Source organism: Mastomys coucha, unplaced genomic scaffold (assembly GCF_008632895.1).
Source record: "Mastomys coucha isolate ucsf_1 unplaced genomic scaffold, UCSF_Mcou_1 pScaffold8, whole genome shotgun sequence".
NCBI classification, from domain to species: domain Eukaryota; kingdom Metazoa; phylum Chordata; class Mammalia; order Rodentia; family Muridae; genus Mastomys; species Mastomys coucha.
The window spans coordinates 19352277-19372206 of NW_022196914.1; the positions used below are offsets into that span (position 1 = coordinate 19352277).

The window sequence follows — 19930 nt, forward strand, 5'->3', positions numbered from 1 at the left end:
TCTCTCTCTCTCTCTCTCTCTCTCTCTCTCTCTCTCTCTCTCTCTCTCAAACTCACTCCTCCTCCTCCTCTCTCTCCACTTTCAGCTCCACCTTCTGTTTTTCTGCCCAATCACCAGCTCTAGTCTTTATTTTACAAATTAAGGTGGGAAGAAGGTTTACAGGAAGTCGCCATGCTGACCCATTCCTCATTTACAACCCCTCCCAGGAGAATATAATTAGCATCAAATTACAAATAGGCCCAGAGCTATCAGCAACAGAATGAGCCAGATAGAGTCCTAGCCTGAACAGCATTCAATGGCTTCTTCTTGCATATTAGAATGCATGCCTTCACTTCCCAAAATGATGGACTGTGACTTGTATATGTAAGCCAATTAGGTCCTTTCCTTTCCTAATTTGGCATTGGTGAGATTGTTTGATCACAGCAATTAAAAGGAAAATGAAATGGGAACTCTGTGTTAATGTGAATGTAAACTGCTGGGAAGAAACCTCACCTTAACATTTTAACTTCTAAGAGGCTGATTAAATGATGAGAACATCCCTGTTTGTGGAGAAATTGGAATGCTTCACTTTCAGAGCATGATTTAAAGTTATCCTTAATTACCTTTTGGTCTTCTTGATAGTTAGCTATTCCTCTCCCATGTCTGTGTCTGCCTATCAGCCCTGTGACTAATAGGTGACTTATTTTGGGCTGTATTAACAGATCACTAGCTTCCACAAACCAAAAGACTAAGAATATCCACAGGAACCATTTGAAGGCTACAGTAGGGATTTCTCTGCTTTGGTGAACCTACAGGCCTGATATTTCCACCAAGGAATAGAAAAGTGTTTCTGATTAAGACTTTCATTGTTCTCTTAACATAAACATTTCAAGAAAGCACTATTGCTGTAGGCCATGGCATATGGGATTTTGTATAGCTTGAGTCTTTTCCTGGACCATCATCTGTCATAGTTGGCCTCAGAATGAACTACCTCTACCTTTTAACTATTGGAGGTAAAAGCTATGCTTTTGGCAACAATAGTCTGTTTTATATGCCTACATTTGCATGTTACTTAAAAGTTCCCAGAGAGCTGACTCAGATTAGACATGTGAGTGTCCTATGTATATAGGACGTAGATTCTAATCAATAGATATTTTCTTTTTTCAACAATAACATGCTAGGCATTGTTGAGAAAAAAGTCATAATGATAAATAACAAAGCATTGCATAAGAATTCAATGTAAACATTATATTGAGAAAATATCTGTTAACTCAGACCTGAGAACATTGTTATATGTTTAAGTGAAGAAAAAAAAAGGTGAGGAAGAGCCACAAATAAATTACATGATGATAAACATCCTTAACACTATAAATTAGCTTAGAAAGACACATAATTAAATTAATGATGTCTAATCACAAAATGGAAGTTTATATGAATGCAATAAAAGCATATTAAAATGCAAATTAAGGCAATATAGTGTTTAGAAAAATATCTGTAGATTATAGAAATGCTTTTTAACTAAATTGAAATAAAAATGAGCTACATATTTTAAATATTAGAAATAAATATGTAATTACTTTCAGAAAAAAATTCTGGCAAGTGTAAAAATCATGTATCTAATAAGGTGGAGCATAAAGCAGAGGAGTTTCACTTATCATGTTTTTATGAAAAGCAAACAAAAAATTTATGTAACCAAAAGACAGTAAAGGAGGAATTATGATTACAATATAAATTGTATAGTGTTATCGAATTTCACAATGAAATAAGATAAGTTTCTCTAATAAAATTGGTGTCTTCAAGAATTAGACAGATGATACCAATATCAATGTTGATTTTTAAATATTCCAACTTCCAGATTTTCTCATTTTCTTCCCCCAGATTTGTTATCACATGCAGATACAGTACTAACTCATTAAAAACAGCTGCAATAATCTAACATATGATGAACTACAAGGCCTATGTGTGAGGGTTTGCTTGAGCAAATATGAAGAGAAAGCCTTACAAACCCAACACCTTTACACTAGGAAGTATGAGAATAAGATTGAGATATGTGTTTTATAGGAGTAGAGTCAGGATTATTCTACACTGAAGACTGATGGGCAGCTCAAGCAATTCCAATACACCAATGAAATTTCAAGGGAAATTTTTTTTCTTAAGAAAAAAACTCAATATGACTTGGCAGGAACCTATTTTCTGAGCTCCCAATGCAAAGATTTTCCGTAGGAAATGCCTTACATTATTGGAGAAAGGAATTTGAACTACCTCTATATTCACAAAATTTCAGTTTCATTTGAGAAAATAAATGACAGATATGCTAAGACAATCCAGGCTGAGATGTGTGATGTAGGATTTTGCACGAAGGACAGAATATTAAAAACTAATACAATTTTAGTTTTCAGTCAAAACTAAATTATAGGAAACTTACAAATGAGTTTTCATATTATTTAATTTTTCCTGATTATATCGGTAGCTATATATTTATACAAATTAAATGCTGTATAATGGCATTGTCTTAGTCATCAATCTAGTAATGTGAAAAGACACCAAGACCTAGATAACTATTTTAAAAGAAAGCATTTAATTGGAGGCTTGCTTATAGCTTCAGAGTTAATCCATTTTCATCAGAGTGTGGACACAGTTGAAGCATGTAGTCAGAAGTTACATACTGATCTAAGCAAATCGTATATACATATCCATACATACACACACATATATGTATCCTCTATATCTACATCTAATCTCTATGCCTACCCCATACAATTACACCTATACCTATAACAACACATATAACTACCATGTACAATATGTCCAAAGGCTCTTCAGATTTCCAACTCCTTTAAACATTGTTGATTGCAACATACTTTTTTTTTTTCTGGGCTGGTTCCATGTCGGGTCTGAAGCTTTCCTCAGCATGTAAGCCACAATATCTCCAGCATCTTGAGGTTTTCAAGGCAACCCATGTTTTACCTTTATAGCTTCATACATTGCTTTCTGGACCTCCACACAGAGACATCCCTGATACATGCCTAACTCAATGTCTGTCATTATCCATGGAGGAAGAATCCACAACTCATTCCTTGTAGTTTGGAATCTAAATCCAGAACCACTTGGCCAAAACACCCAAGTTAGTTCCTCTGCTAATTTGACCACCTATGACAATTATATTTGTATTAGCTCTCTGTTGTACATTGTTCCCTAATCTGCTTAAGTTTTTCTTTAATTTCTTTTTACATTTGGAAGCTTGGTTGGGTGGGGCCTCTCCCAGACTCTTCTACTCTCTTGATTCCGTTTTGTACCACACTTTCCTTTGACCATATTTTAACTTTTTAAGCCATTATACTTATTCTTTCTCCTTTTCTCAAGTGGTACACTTTGTATTTCTTCACCCAGTTTGTTCCTTTTCCTTATAGATTTGTCCAAGAATGATAACTAATAACCACACAACACAATCAATACTAGGCTAACTTGAATTCTTTTCTGTGATGTCATTAACCTAAAACTATTTAATTTAGACTCAGAAAGACTTTTAAGGACAAAGGCAAGAAGCAGCCACATTTTTTTTTTTTTTGCTAAATTATCACAAGAATGATTTCCATGATACTCAATAACATGCTTCTTCTTTGAAACTTCTTCAGCCAGACCTTCATAATCTACTTCCTCCCACTAACCATGTCTTGAATATTCCTACTGATATAGCCACATAAGTCCAATTTAATCAGGTTAACTGTTTTCCTAATCCAAAATTCCCAAATCTAGATGCTACCAACAAATAACATGGTCAGGCCGATCATCATATGCTCCAACATCTAGTACCAATATCTGTCTTAATCACTGTTCTATTGCTATAGAAACACCACGACCCAAGTCAACTTTTACAGAATGAATCATTTCATTGGGGTCTTACAGTTTTAGAGGGTTAGTGCATTATCATCATTGTAGAGACATAAAGGGAGCATGATGGCACTAAAGGCACTGGAGTAGAAGCTGAGAGTTACATTCTGATATGCAAGCAGAGAAGAGCACAGTGTGAGCTTTTAAAACTTCAAATTGCACCTTCCCCTTTAATGATATATTTACTCTTTAAAGCCATACTTACTTTTAACAGGCCACACCTATATGAGCCTATTGGGCCATTCTTATTCAAACCACATACACACATTTGTAATACCCATAATCACTCAGCATATTAGCATTTCAACATGATGAATACTTGATTCTATACATTAGTATAAGGCTGAAATCCAGGTCAAAATGTAAGCCAAATTGATAATATTTTATTCCAAAGAACCAAATAATTTCTATTACTTTCAAATGATTTTGTTAACTAGATGTGAAGTATAGTAGAGCCCTAGGTATTACAGTATGCTATGCTGAGAGTGAAAGTGTGCAGCCCTAAGAGGTCTTGCCAGTGGTGCACACCAAGGAAAACAAAGCAAAACAAAGCACAGTATTCTGTTGCTCAGAAAGTCAAGAAATATCTGGCAAACATTTACATTTAGAGTATGTCTTACCGCATTACAGTAAGCAAACTAGTAACAATTCCCTGGACCATTTAAAACCTATTTACATATTTTATCAGTCTATAAATCTACATGATGCTGTCAGCAAATCATCTCAGAATCTCACCTAGCAAAGCCATGCTCTTTAATTATGAACATGTATACTAAAACATCACTACAGAAACTTTTTAATAAATTGAAAAATATGACTAGGCCAGGTATAGGGCTCCTACTTATATCCCAAGCTATTGTCAATGGTTTGAGGTGAAATAGGGCTATACAGTTCAATTTGAAAAGATTGTAAAAGTGTAAAAGGTAAATTGTAAAAATAACAAAACACACACACATAAGACAAAACATAATTGCTATGTGGAAGTCCCTCTTGCATCCCCTGCTATCATAACTAGCAAAGCAATGAAGCAATAAAAATATAATGGTGTGAATGTAACACATGTATGTGAAGTAAAATAAAGTTCAGTATTTAGAGGTTAAATTATGTTTACAGCCAAAACTATACCTCTGGACTACAATTCCAAAATACTAAAACATTTTATTGAATAGACATAATTGATATTCAGTTGAATGAAGAGAATTTCTGAACATTGAAACTATTTCAAGTGATCTAATGAAGTTATTATTTCAAATGGCTCTATGTTTGCTGTTTATGCCCCACTGAATGTAATAAATGGTTGGAAAAGTCTGTTTATATATTCCACCTGGCTTTGAATAAAGGCCTTGACTATAAGTCCTTAAGAAATCATTTAGAAGCAAAGTTTGAACTATAGTCAGTTGTGGATATTTATTGGGCAGATAAACAAATATAGTCATTAACCTATTATTGAGGAAAGTACTATTTCTATATATTTTCTGCAATATTTAATAAAGGAAAGAAGATAAGCTATTATAGCCATTCCAAATTACCCTACCAAGATAACTTTCTGTATTCTAAAATGAGAGTCCTTTAACCATATGATAATAATGGTGTACACATGAATAAATGATGGTGGTGGTGGTGGTGGTGGTGGTGATGATGTTGATGATGATGATGATGACGATGGAAAGATAACTTGATTGATAGAAAATAGATAAATTATATATATATATATATATATATATATATATATATTCATTTATGAATCCAACGAGTTCCTGGGTGGGTGGCTGAAAGTGTGTGACCTACAGAGATCACAAAGTGGTACAGCTAAAAAATGTACTGCTACAACTCTGGTTTGGTTCATGCTCAGCTAGTTTTCTTATACACTCCAGGATTGCCTAACTAGGCATTCTGCTATCTGGACTCTGCTGGCCTTACTACTATAATCATTAAGTTAAAACTGTCTTTTGAGACCAGGGCTACAAAATAAAGATTTCTATGCAGTTGCTCAGTTGGAGATCCTTTGTAGGTGACTCTAGTTTGTAACAGGTTGACAATTAAAACAAACTGTCACAATAAACCCCTTATCAATTTGAATAAGCAAGATACCATAATCTTTTCATTATCCCTTGTCCCCAACACATGTAAACATCATAATATGAAACACAGTACAACTTTAGAAATCTCATAGACATTGTTATAGTTCACTGACATCACATCTAGATAGGACTTTTATCTGTACCTAAGGCTGAAGAAAAATTGTGCAAAAGGTGGTGACAAGCTTGTAAGAGCAAGAGGACTAGGAAATCTAGGAGATGGTGTTTCCTTTTCTAGAAACGGCAGAAAATGCACACATGCTACTTCAATAGTATCAATTCTTGAACCAGACTTGAACAACGATAGTATCAATAGGCATGCAAATGTGGGAGAAAGAAATTTCAAAGTGACCCACCCCTAGCCATAGAAATCTAGGACACTAATTACTGCTGGAGAAGAGAAAATTATCCTTTCCGAGGGATGAGATCTCTAAGCTCTTATCCATTACAAACTGATGAAACCATATGTGCAATTTACTGTTCATGGACTAAGCAGTGTGTGTGTGTGTGTGTGTGTGTGTGTGTGTGTGTAACATACTGTGTTAACAATGCTTGGTTTTCCCTTTCTGCTATTTCCCGTCCATGTTTAAATATCATTCCTTAATTGTTCCTCTTTCATTATTTTATAACACTTAATATATATACACACATTAATTATATAACACATATACCACATATAATCCTCCCTTCGTTAAACTTTTTCTACAGCCAGTAGTTTCTATATAATTTCCAAGTGAGGCATAAAAATCTGAAGTATCAACACTAGGACCCACATTACAGGTAGAATTTGTGATCGTTCTTTTCCTTCAGAAACAAGTTTAAAAGTTACTTTAGCATACCTGGCATTTCTGATGCAGAACATAAAAGTAAAGGAAGAACACATGCATAATGATAAAGATAACAAGCTAATTGTTCTAAGCCCACAGATATAATTCACTGTTGTATTTGTTTGTGAACATACATATATACCTGAATACATGCACACATAGTCAGATGTTGTTTTCAGTGCTATCCAATCTTCTGTCCTTCTGTTTTTAAAATATAAAACATATCTCCCCAATTCACATATAATCTCATTTGCTACATTTTACATTTGATGAGGTTTTTTTGGCACTAAACTACTGACTCTACATCATCATTGCATGTTGATCATCTCCTAACTTCTGACTCCCTAGTGTCTGCCTTTCATTTTCATTTAATTTTATCACATTGACACATGCAAATTCAGATTTTTTTTAAGTAATTTTGGAATACTTGAAACTTAAGTAGACATTTAGCCTACATGGAGATCTCATAATCACTGATACAGTCCAGTTTCAGATGCTGATCCATCAGTAAAGATACAGGACAGGATGCATTTTACCAACCACCAATCCATTAGTAAGTATACAATTCCATTGTCCTTGATGGTAAAACAATCCTGGGGCAGTGTGTGAGGGGGCATGTGTTCGAGCTCAAGACAATGTAGGCTCAATGATATTCCATGCCCTTTCTTCAAATACTGAAATGCTTATGTTTAGGTAGACAAAACAATGGAAGTAAAGGCTAGCCTATCATCTTAATGCTGATCGTTCTTCATATGTAATAGACATAAAATTTAGGAGGCATGTGAATGTTCATTCATCATAATTATGTTACACACAACAATATCAAACGTCTTTTAATAAATCCTTAGTCGTTTTAATTTTTTTCTCTACTTCCAACTATTAATTCATACTAAACATGAAGACTTTCAAAGGTAAGGTCATGTCATCATGCTTTTATTGTAGCTCTCTATGTCTTATTGATAATTAAGAAGGATTAAGACAGATTGTTTTAAAATAATTATTTCATATTTATCCCCTTCACACTGACTATCCTGGTCCTAGTACTAGTGATTATTTGGACCAGAGTTAGGTGATAAGATATCACACATTGACATGCAATATTAAAAGATGCTTTCTAGAGAAGGATTTCTGAGAAACGAATGGTTTAATTCAATATTGACAAGAGTAGAGCCATACTTAGTTTTATTTAAAAATTGTATCATTAGGATTTTATTTTTGAAACTTCACTAGCCCTGTTAAGGCTACTAATGTGATTTGATATGATGTGAAGAAACACTCCAAAGACTGAAAAATGAGAATTAGTTTAAAAGAGTGAGGATTTACTGGATAAATTTAACACAATTAAATAATTAATTGAACAGCAACTATTTTATTATAATGAATAACTTACTGACTAAGATACTCAACATTAGATTTTCATTGCTAGAAAGTTCAGAAATTCTTGAAAAATTTTCCCATGTCAGTGGCTGCAGATGTTGATATTTTTAGAAATCTTTATCTCTATCTTTATCATACCTATATCTATGTATCTATGTATCTATGTATCTATGTATCTATCTATCAACTATCATCTATCAATCATCTATCTATCTCTATTTTTATCTATTATCTATCTATCTATCTATCTATCTATCTATCTATCTATCTATCTACCTACCTATCTATCCATCATCTATCTATCATCTATCTATCATCTATCTATTTTTCTATCACCTATCTATCATCTGTCATCTATCTGTCATCTTTCTATCATCTATCTATCTATCTATCTCTCTATCTATCTATCAATCTATCTTCTATCTATCTATCCATTTTTCTATCATCTATCTACCTATCATCTATCTGTCATCTATTTTTTATCTATCTATCATCTTTCTATCTATTTTTCTATTTATCATCTATCCATCTAGCATCTATCTATCTGTCATCTATATATCTAATATATCTATCATCTATCAATCATCTATCTTTCTTTCTATCTACCATCTATCTACCATCTATCAATTATCTATCATCTATCAATCAATTTATTTTATATATATATATGTATATGTATATATATATTGAAATAAATGATAGGAAACACAACACTTACTTCTTTCAATTAATATAGACTGAATATTCCACATTTCCTTGTATTATAGACTAGATAATATCTCTTACTCTCACTTGACATTAATTTCCCACTCATATTTCATGTTGAACAAATAATGTAATATCTGAACACTTTGATTTATGAAAGTGAAAATAGTGCAAAAATGAAGTATTTGCAAACAAGTGTGTTGTACTTTCAACCTCAGCAGACTTTAGCCATCAGCCCTTTGTCCTGTACACAGGCATGATTCTCACTAACTTGGCACTAAATGGAAACAATCTCAAACATTCTTTAAATCCTTTGATTTTATTTTCCCTAGGTGGGGGCATAAACATCATTGGCTGTTCTGATGCCATTTCCTGTGCTCAGTGGAATAAACCTGAATAATGAGAGCAGAGTCAGAAGCCGAAATTTTAAAGAGATACTTTTGCAAGTCCCATTAAGCTGATTTGTGCAGTGATTGCTTTATAGATCACTTAGTATCACTGTCTCATCCATCAAACACCCAGGCTGACTCAGAAGCTATACAGTCCTCAACACATTATTTTCCTGAATTAATAAAAAGTTTCTGAGATTTGTTAGAAGCAAGAAATAGTTAGCAAGTTCCCAAAAAGCAAGCTTGTAGTAACAATAATCTAGATGTGAATTAAAACCTGGAGAACCAAATTGTAATAAAAAGATATAGAAATTTAGTTCATGTTAAATGTCATTCCAATCCTTTTATCCACTCTCCCAAATAATGCCTGTAGAGACAATACAGCCAAAGTCCACATTTCATGGGGGAAATTAAAGATAACATAGGTACTATATTAAATACATGTCTGTATTCAGCTTATAACCTTGTATAAGGTGATATAAGTTTCATTAACAGAGAACAATTAAGATAGGGCAGTAGGTACAATCAATGATGATGACCTTAGATTAATCTGCACTAGAAGAAGAAAAGACACTCCCCAGCACTGGGGTATACACACCGAAACACAGGCACACACACACACACACACACATACACACACACACACAAACTCAGATATAATTACATATATACACATAAAAACATATATCCACACTTATACATATATACACACCCATAAAATCATATACATACTTATAAGCATACACATACAAACATACACATACAAACACACATACACAGACACATGCATGTACATACACAGTACCTATACACACACACAGGCACACAAAAATACATGCACATATATACACACATATGCACACAAACATACATGTATACACATATACAAATATACAAAAACAATAAATAGGAAACAACAAACAACCATAGCTTTTTGTTTTAAAGCAGAATTCAACTTAATATATTAAAGTAATTTGATTTTGTATGGGAAGATTTTATATCAAAACCTCTCAATATGTACCCAGAGAATGAATGAAGTTTCCAGACTCTCACAGCAAAGTCACATAGGGACTATACTATATTTTCTATAATCAGTTTAAGGACCTTGATTTTATCATTAAGATTTTTGCTTAATGTAGACAAATAATGCTATGACCACTGGTCTTAGTGACATTTTCACAGAGCAGAATTGTTTACCTCTATTGGAAATAGATATTTTTGTATAATATACTTTTATTATGGTTTGTGCTCCTTCTAATCATCCCAAGCCCACTCCATTTCCTGTTCTATTAAGATCTATCCCTTTCCTGTCTGTCTTTCCTCAGTAAAAAAAATATGCTTCTATGGAATAAAAATAAAATAAAATAAAGTAAAACATATAGATAAAACACATTTGAGTGGAACAAAAGATGATGATTATGAAGAAGAAGAAGAAGAAGAAGAAGAAGAAGAAGAAGAAGAAGAAGAAGAAGAAGAAGAAGAAGAAGAAAAGGAGGAGGAGGAAGAGAAGGAGGAAGAGGAAGAGGAGGAGGAGGAGGAGGAGGAGGAGGAGGAGGAGGAGGAAGAGAGCCAAAAAATGCAAAAGAAACAGAGATAAACACAAAAACCCATTCATTTACACAAACAGTAGGGTCATAAAAACAAAAAGTGGAATTCATAATATATATACGAAGAACATGTAAGGCAAAGAAAGAGTAAAAAGTAACAAATAAATATTAAATATAATAAAAAGAAGTGACACAACATTATGCCTTTATGCTCTTTTTCTGCTGGCCATTTACTACTGGATATATGACTTCTCTGAGCCATGGGTCAAGGACCCCACAAGAACACAACCTACATAATGTACTAACCAAGGTCTATAAGGGCGCACTGAAGGGAATATCGGGGAGCCTGTATATGTTTGACCTCAATCCTCTGCATATGTATTACAGTTGTGTACCTTGGTATTCTCTTCTAACCGTGGGAGCAGTGGCTGTCTCTCTTTTGTCTTCTTTTTGGGATCTTTTTCTTCCTATTGGGTTGTCTCACCCAGCCTTTATACTTGTTACTCTAGGTTTCGTTGATATCCTTGGGAAGCCTGCTCTTTTCTGAAGTGACACTGAGAAAGAGTAGATCTGGGGAAGAAAGGAGGAGTTTGGGGGAGGGCTGAGATTATAGGAGAGACAAAACTGCAGTGGCAATGTAAATTATAAGAGAATAATATTATTGATTACTATGATACAGTAATTTATAATAAAAAAGTATTTTCCTAAGTGAGACTCCCTTGGGAAAAGTTATTATCATCTGGAGGTAGTTATAGTTGGATATAGCTTCTGGCGTAAGGATGAAGGCATGTTCCTCTTCTTTCAGCTCTATGACTTCTGGTGCAGAAATGTACATGCCTTGTTACTTTGGTGTCTTCAATACCCTCTGGCTCTTAACATCTTTTCTCCATCTTGTCTGCATTTTCTCCTGAGTCCAGAGAGGAGAGAATCAATGGAGAAGACATCTGATTTAGAATTGAACGTTCCAAGGTCTCTCACTTTCTGTATATTGTCTGGCTGTGGGACTCTATTCCTGTCTGATGTAGGAGGAAGGTTCTCTAATGTTGGATGAGCATTTAGTAGAACAGTAGTATTATATTTACCCTGGGTCCCTAGGCTATTTAGTTTTAGGTTCTTGGCACTTTTAACGTCACATTCATTTTATTTTTCTATTTGATTATTTTTTTGTATAGAATCTCACTCAGGATTTATTATCCAGTGTAAAGCTCTCGTAACCACATAGCTTAGATATGTTGTTTTATGAGATAATTACACATATGAAGCTTGCTGTGTTTCTGTGCTTGTCCAGGTATTTAAAACATCCAGAAAAAACAAACAAGCAAACAAACAAAAAATCCAAACAACAAAAACCAAACCAACCAAACAACCAAACAAACAAAAATCCCCACTTTTGCTCATTTCTATTTCTTTTACTCAGTTTCTCCAACCTTATCACTCCTGTTCCCATTCTCAATCCCACCCTATCCTGTTTCTTGCCCTCCTCTACCCACAATGACTACTTTTCCTTCTCCAGTGTGATTCATGAATCCCTTCCTTGGCCCCTCCATGTTTCTTAGCTCCTTAACTTCTTTTGGTCTGTGGATTGTAACATGAATATCATTTATGCTAAGGTTTATATCCACTTATATGTGAGTATACACGTGCTTATCTTTCTGGCTCTGGGTTACCTCATTCAGAATGATGCCTCCAAATTTTATGATGTCATTGTTTTAATACCAGAATTATATAAATGTATCACATTTTTTATCCATTCTTTGGTTAAGGGGCATCTAGGTTGTTTCAGTATCTTGCTATTACAAATAAATCTACTATGAACATAGTTAAACAAGTGTCCTTGGGATAAAATGTAGTAGTGTCCTTTGATTGTATGTCCAGGAGTAGTATAGCTGGGTTTTAAGGCAGAATGATTCCCAATTTTCTGAAAAACCACTGTATTAATTTCCAAAGTGGCTATATATGTGTGAATATGATCAGCAATGAATGAGTGTCCCCATTGCTTCATATTCTTGACTGCGTGAGCTGTTGTTTGAGAGTTTATCTTAGAAATTTTGACAGGTATAAAACAAAATCTCAGTACCACTTGCATTTTCATGGTGGTTACACATGTTGAACATTTCTTTAAGTGCTTCTTGGCCAGTAGACATTCCTCTGTTGGGAACTCTCTAATTAGGTTTGCATTTCATTTTTCAGTTTGGATTATTTGTTTTATTATATGTAGTTTCTTGATTTCTTTACATATTGTGAATATCAGCTCTCGTTTGGAAATGGGTTGGCAAAGATATTTTCTCCTTCTATAGGCTGCCATTTTGTCCATTTGATGGCATCCTTTACATTACAAAAACTTTTCAGTTTCAAGAGGTCTAATTTATTAGTTGTTGATCATAGTTAGTGCAAGATTATTGTTCTGCTTAAGTATTTCTCCTCTGTGCCAATGAGTTCACGGCTATTTCTCACTTTATCTTCTATTATGTATAGTGTTTCTGGTTTTACATTGAAGCCTTTGATCTACTTGGACTTGAGTGTTGTGCAGGGTGATACATATGGTTTTATTTTCATTCACGTACATGCAGACATCCAGTTAGAACAGAACCATTGACTAAAGATGTTTCCTTTTTCTATTGTATACTTTTGGGTTCTTTCTCAAAAATCAAGTGTCTATAAGTGTGTGGATTTATTTACTTCTAAGTTTTGCTTAATTCCATTGATCAAACTGTCTGTTGTTATGACAATACCATGCAGCTTCTATTACTATTTCTCTCTCGTTCCACTTGAAAAAGTTGATGGAGATAACTTCAGAAGACCTTTTATTTTATTATATAAGTTTTTGTTTTTCCATAGGAAATTCATTATTGTTCTTCAAAACAGACACTTGATTTTTATGTCTTGGCTTTCATAAATAATAATGAACAAGAAATGAAAATATATTTACCAGGATTCTTTATTTTCTTTAGAATCTTAACAGCAGAGAAGTTCTGGTTCCTTCCCTTTGTCCCTTTTTAATTTAACAAGACTCTTCATACATTTTCTTCATTCCAGCAGCAACTCCATCAGCAGGCTTTCTTCTCTCCTTTTCATCTACGTTTGCTGTTTTCAGACAACAGCTATTCCAATGCTTTGGAGGTCATGTTTTATATTGACTTTGTTTTGTATTTCCCTAAAACTTACTTAATGTGTGAGTATGTGTTCACACATCAGTTGAATATTATTAGTTTTATTTCTCCAAAAAAAAAAATCTGCTCTTGTTCTTTCTCATACTTTATTATTTTTGGTAACTGAAATGTATAAACAAATATATTTAGTGCTAATGAAATATGTAGTTTTCAAATATTTGTCTGATTACAGTATACTTTTTTCATTTTGTTAGCTTTTCCACTGTACACAGAGATTTTAGTTTCATCTCACTTATTTTGGATTTTATTAGTTCAACATAAAGATATTTTCCATGAGCAAATTTTTTTTTTCATTCATGTATGCATGTGCACCTCTGTTGTCTTCAGAGGCCAGTGGAAGACACTGGGTTACCTGGCACTCTAGCTGTGAATGTTTACGACACAGAAGTTGAGTAATTGGACTCAAACTCTAGTCCTTTGAAAGAACAACAGCAAGTATTCTTAATCACCAAGCCACCATCATTCTTGTTGAATTTCTCTGTCTCTCTCTCTCTCCCTTCCTCCCTCTCCCCCTCCCCTCCTCCTCCCCCTCCCCCCACCTCTATGTGTGTGTGTGTGTGTGTGTGTGTGTGAGTGTGTGTGTGTGTTCAAAGTTTCCAAGGCTAATTTCAATGAAGTCACCTCTGCCAAAGAGTATTAAATTATGCAGTCCCCCATTTAGAAATAGTCAATTGAGAGTTTATTTTTGTAAGTAGTTGTGAAATAATATTACAATTTCATTCTTTGGAATGTTAGTATCCATATATCTCAGTATATTTATTTATCTGTCGGTTTGTCTATCTATTTATCTATGTATCTACCTATCTATTTAGTGAATCATTTTTTCTTTTCTATGTTGTAACATTTGTGTCCTTGTTCACACACACAGTATTAGTAAAATAAATATTAAAAACTGTTTTCCACATATGTTAATAATCCCTTTACTACCTTAAGCCCCAAGTATGTGTGAATGCATCAATATTAGGCACATACATGCTACAGCACAGCCTGTGTGAGGATGACAAAGGACAACAGTAAGCCACCTCTGTCTTTTCATTACTTTGTGGATTCCAGAAATCAAATTCACACTTTCATGCTTTCTCTGAAATATTTTGATTCATGAAACTCCTCACTTATTTGAGTATTTTAAAGATGTGATAAATTAATTGCATATATTTTTGTGTTTTAAAAACACTTTTGTTTACTAATTAATTTAAAGCAATTTTCCAAGCCTGAATTCAAAATCTTTTCTTTAGGAACATATCTTAAAACAAAGCTTCCAATGAGTATATGCATGCTTTTATGTGTGCTTTTCTTCCATGTGACTTTACTCTTTCTTTTTATTTTTTAACAATTTATTTTATTTTTATGTGTGTGTGTATGTGTGTGTGGTGTGTGTGTGTACGTGTTGTATACTTGTGCACACAGAGACTAAAAGAGTACTTCTGATCCCTTGTAGCACACGTTTTAGATAGTTTTAAACAGCAGGTTGCGAATTCTGGAAAAAAAAAAAAAACGATCCTCTTGGAGATCCCTAAGTGCTCTTAACTGCTGGGCTATCTCTCCATTACCTTTTTTTTTTCTTTGATCAAAGCTTTGATAGTAAAAGATTTGAGCATGATCAAGTCATCTGAAGTAACAGAACAACTAAATGTTTAAGGTTTGGTTGGTAATTTCTAACTGCCAGAATGTCTCAGAAACTGTGGATAAAGTACTTTTCCCACACTGCTAGCTCTGGCTGAACATCCGCTGTCATGGTGTGGTTATTTATAAGCTGTTAGCAGCGGCTGTCTCCTTCCCTCTCATTTTCTCCATGATACTTAGGTTCTATCAGAAGCCCATTTTAAAAATTGTCCCTTAGAATTTTAGTCAGCTTTGACATTTCTTCTCTAATTCTTTTTTATTCATCTTAATAGGGATGATGTGTCTTTCAATGTGGTGCCAAGGGTATTCTTTCATGTCATTTAGCAATTTGAAAATAAGTAGCAGTCTAGGAACTCCAAACTTTCCCATTCACAAAAATATCCCATTACACATATTCTTGTTTGCCTTTATTCCTTTCTTCTTTTTCTTCCTTCCTTTCTTTCTTTCTTCCTTTCTTTCTTTCTTTCTTCCTTTCTTTCTTCTTTCTTTTTTCTTTCTTTCTTTTTTCTTCCTCTCTCTCTCTCTCTCTCTCTCTCTCTCTCTCTCTCTCTCTCTCTCTCTCTTTCTCTCTCTCTCCCCTCTGTCTGTCTGTCTGTCTGTCTGCTGGTCTTGTCTTTCAGTCATTGTTAGGCCCCTTTCCCTCTTGTATATTTCTCTTTATTCTTTTCTGAATTATCCCAGTCTTGAAATACCACTTAAGTTTTAAATGTGAATACTATAGTACATCAAACCTTGAACGTGAGATAGACATACAAATGTACACTTATCCTACTTATAGTAGAACTGAAAACTATTGCCACTATCTGATTATTTTCTTCATTACTGAACATTTGCTTCAATTCCTATTTCTGTCTTTTTCTTTATAAGATATTTTTACTAAACTTATATATAGGACATAGGTACAGTAGAAGAAAATACTTTATATTTCAGTAATAATTTTAAAACTTTGTAAATAATATATTTTAAATATTATATGAAGGCTTTTGCTATAGTTTTATATGTTATACTGAGCAAAGTGAAGGAATGTTCCATTAGGTATAAGACAAAGTAGGTGGAAAGTGGATGAGAATGAGTTTTGTTGTAATAAAATTCATTTGCAAGATTAAATTGTGCTGGGCTCTACAGTGAGGAGAACTTCTAAGTTTCCACGTTTCTGCCTATGCATATGTCATCTTATTTCACATGCTAATGCAGTTGTTATAATGGATCCAACTGAGACTTCTGAGAGTAATATATGGTAGGACGGATACATGGGCTTTTTTTTTTAAATATTTTTGGTGCATGATTTTCTTATAGAGTGTCTTGGCACATAAATTAAGACCAACCAACAGCTTAAACTAAAAGTTTGAAAATTCCATATTGAAAAAAGTAAACTAGGAAATTGGTAGATAAATGTCACCTCTCATCCTTTCACACAGAACTTTGTCCCTCCTGTGAGATCAGGAGCCCGTGGGCTGAGCTATAAACCGAAGACAGTGTTTCATAAGCATTCTTCTTACCTTCTGGCCCATGTCTTCCTTATATACCTTCCATGATTTTCCTGGAGTCCTTAAAAGGAAGATGCAATTTTCTGTTATTGTTTACTACACAACCATAACTTGTACTCAGTACCTTGAGCTCTAGGTGTCTGGGTATTCATTGCAGAGTGTGGTGGTTTGAATGAAGAATGTCCTGTAACTCCTGTCCCCATATTGTCTTATATAATTAAAGGTTGTCCCTTAGTTAATTGAATCATTTTGGTAATGTGTAGTAGATGTGACCTTATTGGAAGAGATGTACCAATGGTTTGGAATTTGAGGTTTTGGAAGTCCACACTAGGCTTACACTCTTCTCACTACTTCAAGTTTTCAGATAAGATATAAGCTTTCCACTAGTGCTCCAAAGCCATACCTGCCTTTCTAATGCCATGCTCCCTGACGAGAGGGTCATAGACTCATGCTCTTTAACTATCAACAAGCTCTCAATTAAATCCTTTCTTTTATAAGTTGCTTTGGTCACAGTGCCTCTTCACTGCAACATAAGGTAACTAAGACTCAGAGAAAAATTCTGTGTGCAAGACTGAGAAGTGGCATTTATATGCACATTTCCTTGGGACAATGTCTCACAAAACACAGGACCTGCCAATGGTCAGTTACCTACTGCTTATAGACATTTCCCTCATTCAGGTAAACTACTGGCCAGTGAAAGATTTTATATTGTTTCAAAACTACTTATGAGCCTTACCACAAGGTCAAATGTGTATTTTGTGTTCCTTGGTCACACCAGTGATCCTGGATAAACACAAGGAATAACAGAATAAAACAAAAGAACAGTAATGGTGTAAGTAAGTCTAGTATAGAGAGAAGCAGATTTTGAAGCAGCTGTGGAAGGTTCAGAGAAGGTAGGGTTTATATAGTCCATAAGAATGAACTACAAACAAGTCTAATCTTGTCTGGCAAAATTTAGTAACAAAATTATAAGAAAGAAGCTGTGCAGTGGTGACCCACAGATTTAATTCTAGCACGTGAGAAGCAGAGGCAGGTGGATTTATGAGTTCAAGGCCAGCCTGGTCTACAGAGTGAGTTTCAGGACAGCCAGGGCTACACAGAGGTACCTTGTCTCAAAAAGCCAAAAAATTATAAGAAAGAAAACACCACATTGTAACTCACACACACACACACACACACACACACACACACACACACTCACGCACACGCACACAGCATAGATAGATAGATAGATAGATAGATAGATAGATAGATAGATAGATAGATAGATAGATAGATAGATAGATGGATGGATGGATTCGTGGATGGATGGATAGATAGATAGATAGATAGATAGATAGATAGATAGATAGATAGATAGATAGATAGATGGGGCAGTGGGATGTTCTGGCAGCCTGGGCCCAGTTGAGTTACAGGCCTGGAACCTCAAGGCATCCAATGAACAATCTTGTTCACAAGGGACAGCAGTTCAGTGGTAGGCCCAACCCCCCATAGCTTCTCCAGCAGGAGAGGTGTGTAATATTGGGTAAGACCTCTTACATGCAAATAAAGATTCTCAACCCAAACCAATGAGAGATAACTGCTGTCAAAATTTGAATGACCCCCAAAACTGTATATATATATATATATCCTATCCAGGGAAGTAAAAGTGTGAGAAAGATCTACTCCATTGTTTGAACCTTTTGTTCTAAGAGCTGTAACATTTGGGAAGAGGTCTGCTCTCCCAAAACACAGCCTGAAGCTGCACCGTACTCCTCACTGGCTAGTCAGCCTGTCGACCCATCCGGACCCAACTCAGTGTAGGGCTGAAGGGAGAAACAGAGCACCTGGAAGACACGGCTGAGACCTGAGACGACTCGGCCCATGTTCAATTGCTTCCCTTTGCTAGGGCTCTTGCAAAAAGCTGGGCCAGAGATCTCCTTGGAAAACATCCGGCATTCAGGCTCACAGGTGGTAACCACATGGGGCAAATACTGCAAGAAGGTGAGCCGCCCTTTACAAACAATCAATCTGTCTTTTGCTACTGTGTTTTCAGTCAGTGCCATCGCACCGCAGGTATTTGGACAAACTGAACGAGCAACTGAAGTCTCCTGGCCAGAGCTACTGTTGGCTGAAGGTCCCCCTGGTCTCTGTCTAAATCCCGACAGCCCACAGGGGTTTTGGCAGAAACTCTATCTAACTTCTTAAAACAAAAAGAAAACCTGGTGACGCACCTTGGCCACTTAAAAGCCACAGGGCAGTTCTTAAATCTGTGGGAAAACTTACTGTTTTGTACCTCTGAGGAATCCTCCGAAGCCAGATAGGCTAAGGGAATGTTCCCTATGGACAAACCTCTATAGTCTTTCCTATTGAAAGACCCCCTCAAGAGAGGAAACACTCACTCTAGTCTCAGGATTACACCACCCCCATGAAACTCACAAGAGACCCATCTTGCTGCAAACACAGGAGATTTATTCAGGAAACCAGTGCACTGGGGCTGAGCTCATAACCCAAGCAGGGGCAGAGGAGTTCGACTGCTAGCTCAAGAAGTATAGGGTATTTAAAGGAAAAAAAAATCACAAACCAGGGTGAGTGAGGGAGTCAGTTAGGGAGGGGAACATATTCATTTTACAAATGTAATCCAGGAATGTAATCTTACTGAATCATCTACCAGTCAGCAGGGTGGAGAGCCTCATGAACTAGTTGACCTTCATTCCTAGTTCTACCCTCATTGTAGCTCGGCCGGCCCGGGGCGACTAGGGCCAGGCGGGAGCCGGAGCGGCTGCGGCAGAGTCCCATCGCCCGCTGCGACTGCTGCTGCTGCTCCTGCCTGGTTTCATCCTGTTCCCAGCACACTCACCGCTGCAAGCTGCAGCGG

The 19930-nt window shown here is 35.3% G+C and overlaps 1 long non-coding RNA gene across 1 annotated transcript in view; it reads right to left on the minus strand.

Moving 5' to 3' along the window:
* Positions 1-17136, minus strand: part of LOC116083342 — a 22242-nt gene extending 5106 nt beyond the window's left edge. Inside the window, exons 1-2 of the long non-coding RNA XR_004115678.1 lie at positions 17086-17136; positions 11189-11363 (exon numbers count right to left, since the gene is read on the minus strand). This is a non-coding gene — a long non-coding RNA (uncharacterized LOC116083342). The remainder of the gene's footprint in view (positions 1-11188; positions 11364-17085) is intronic.
* Between the last annotated feature and the right edge of the window lie 2794 nt (positions 17137-19930).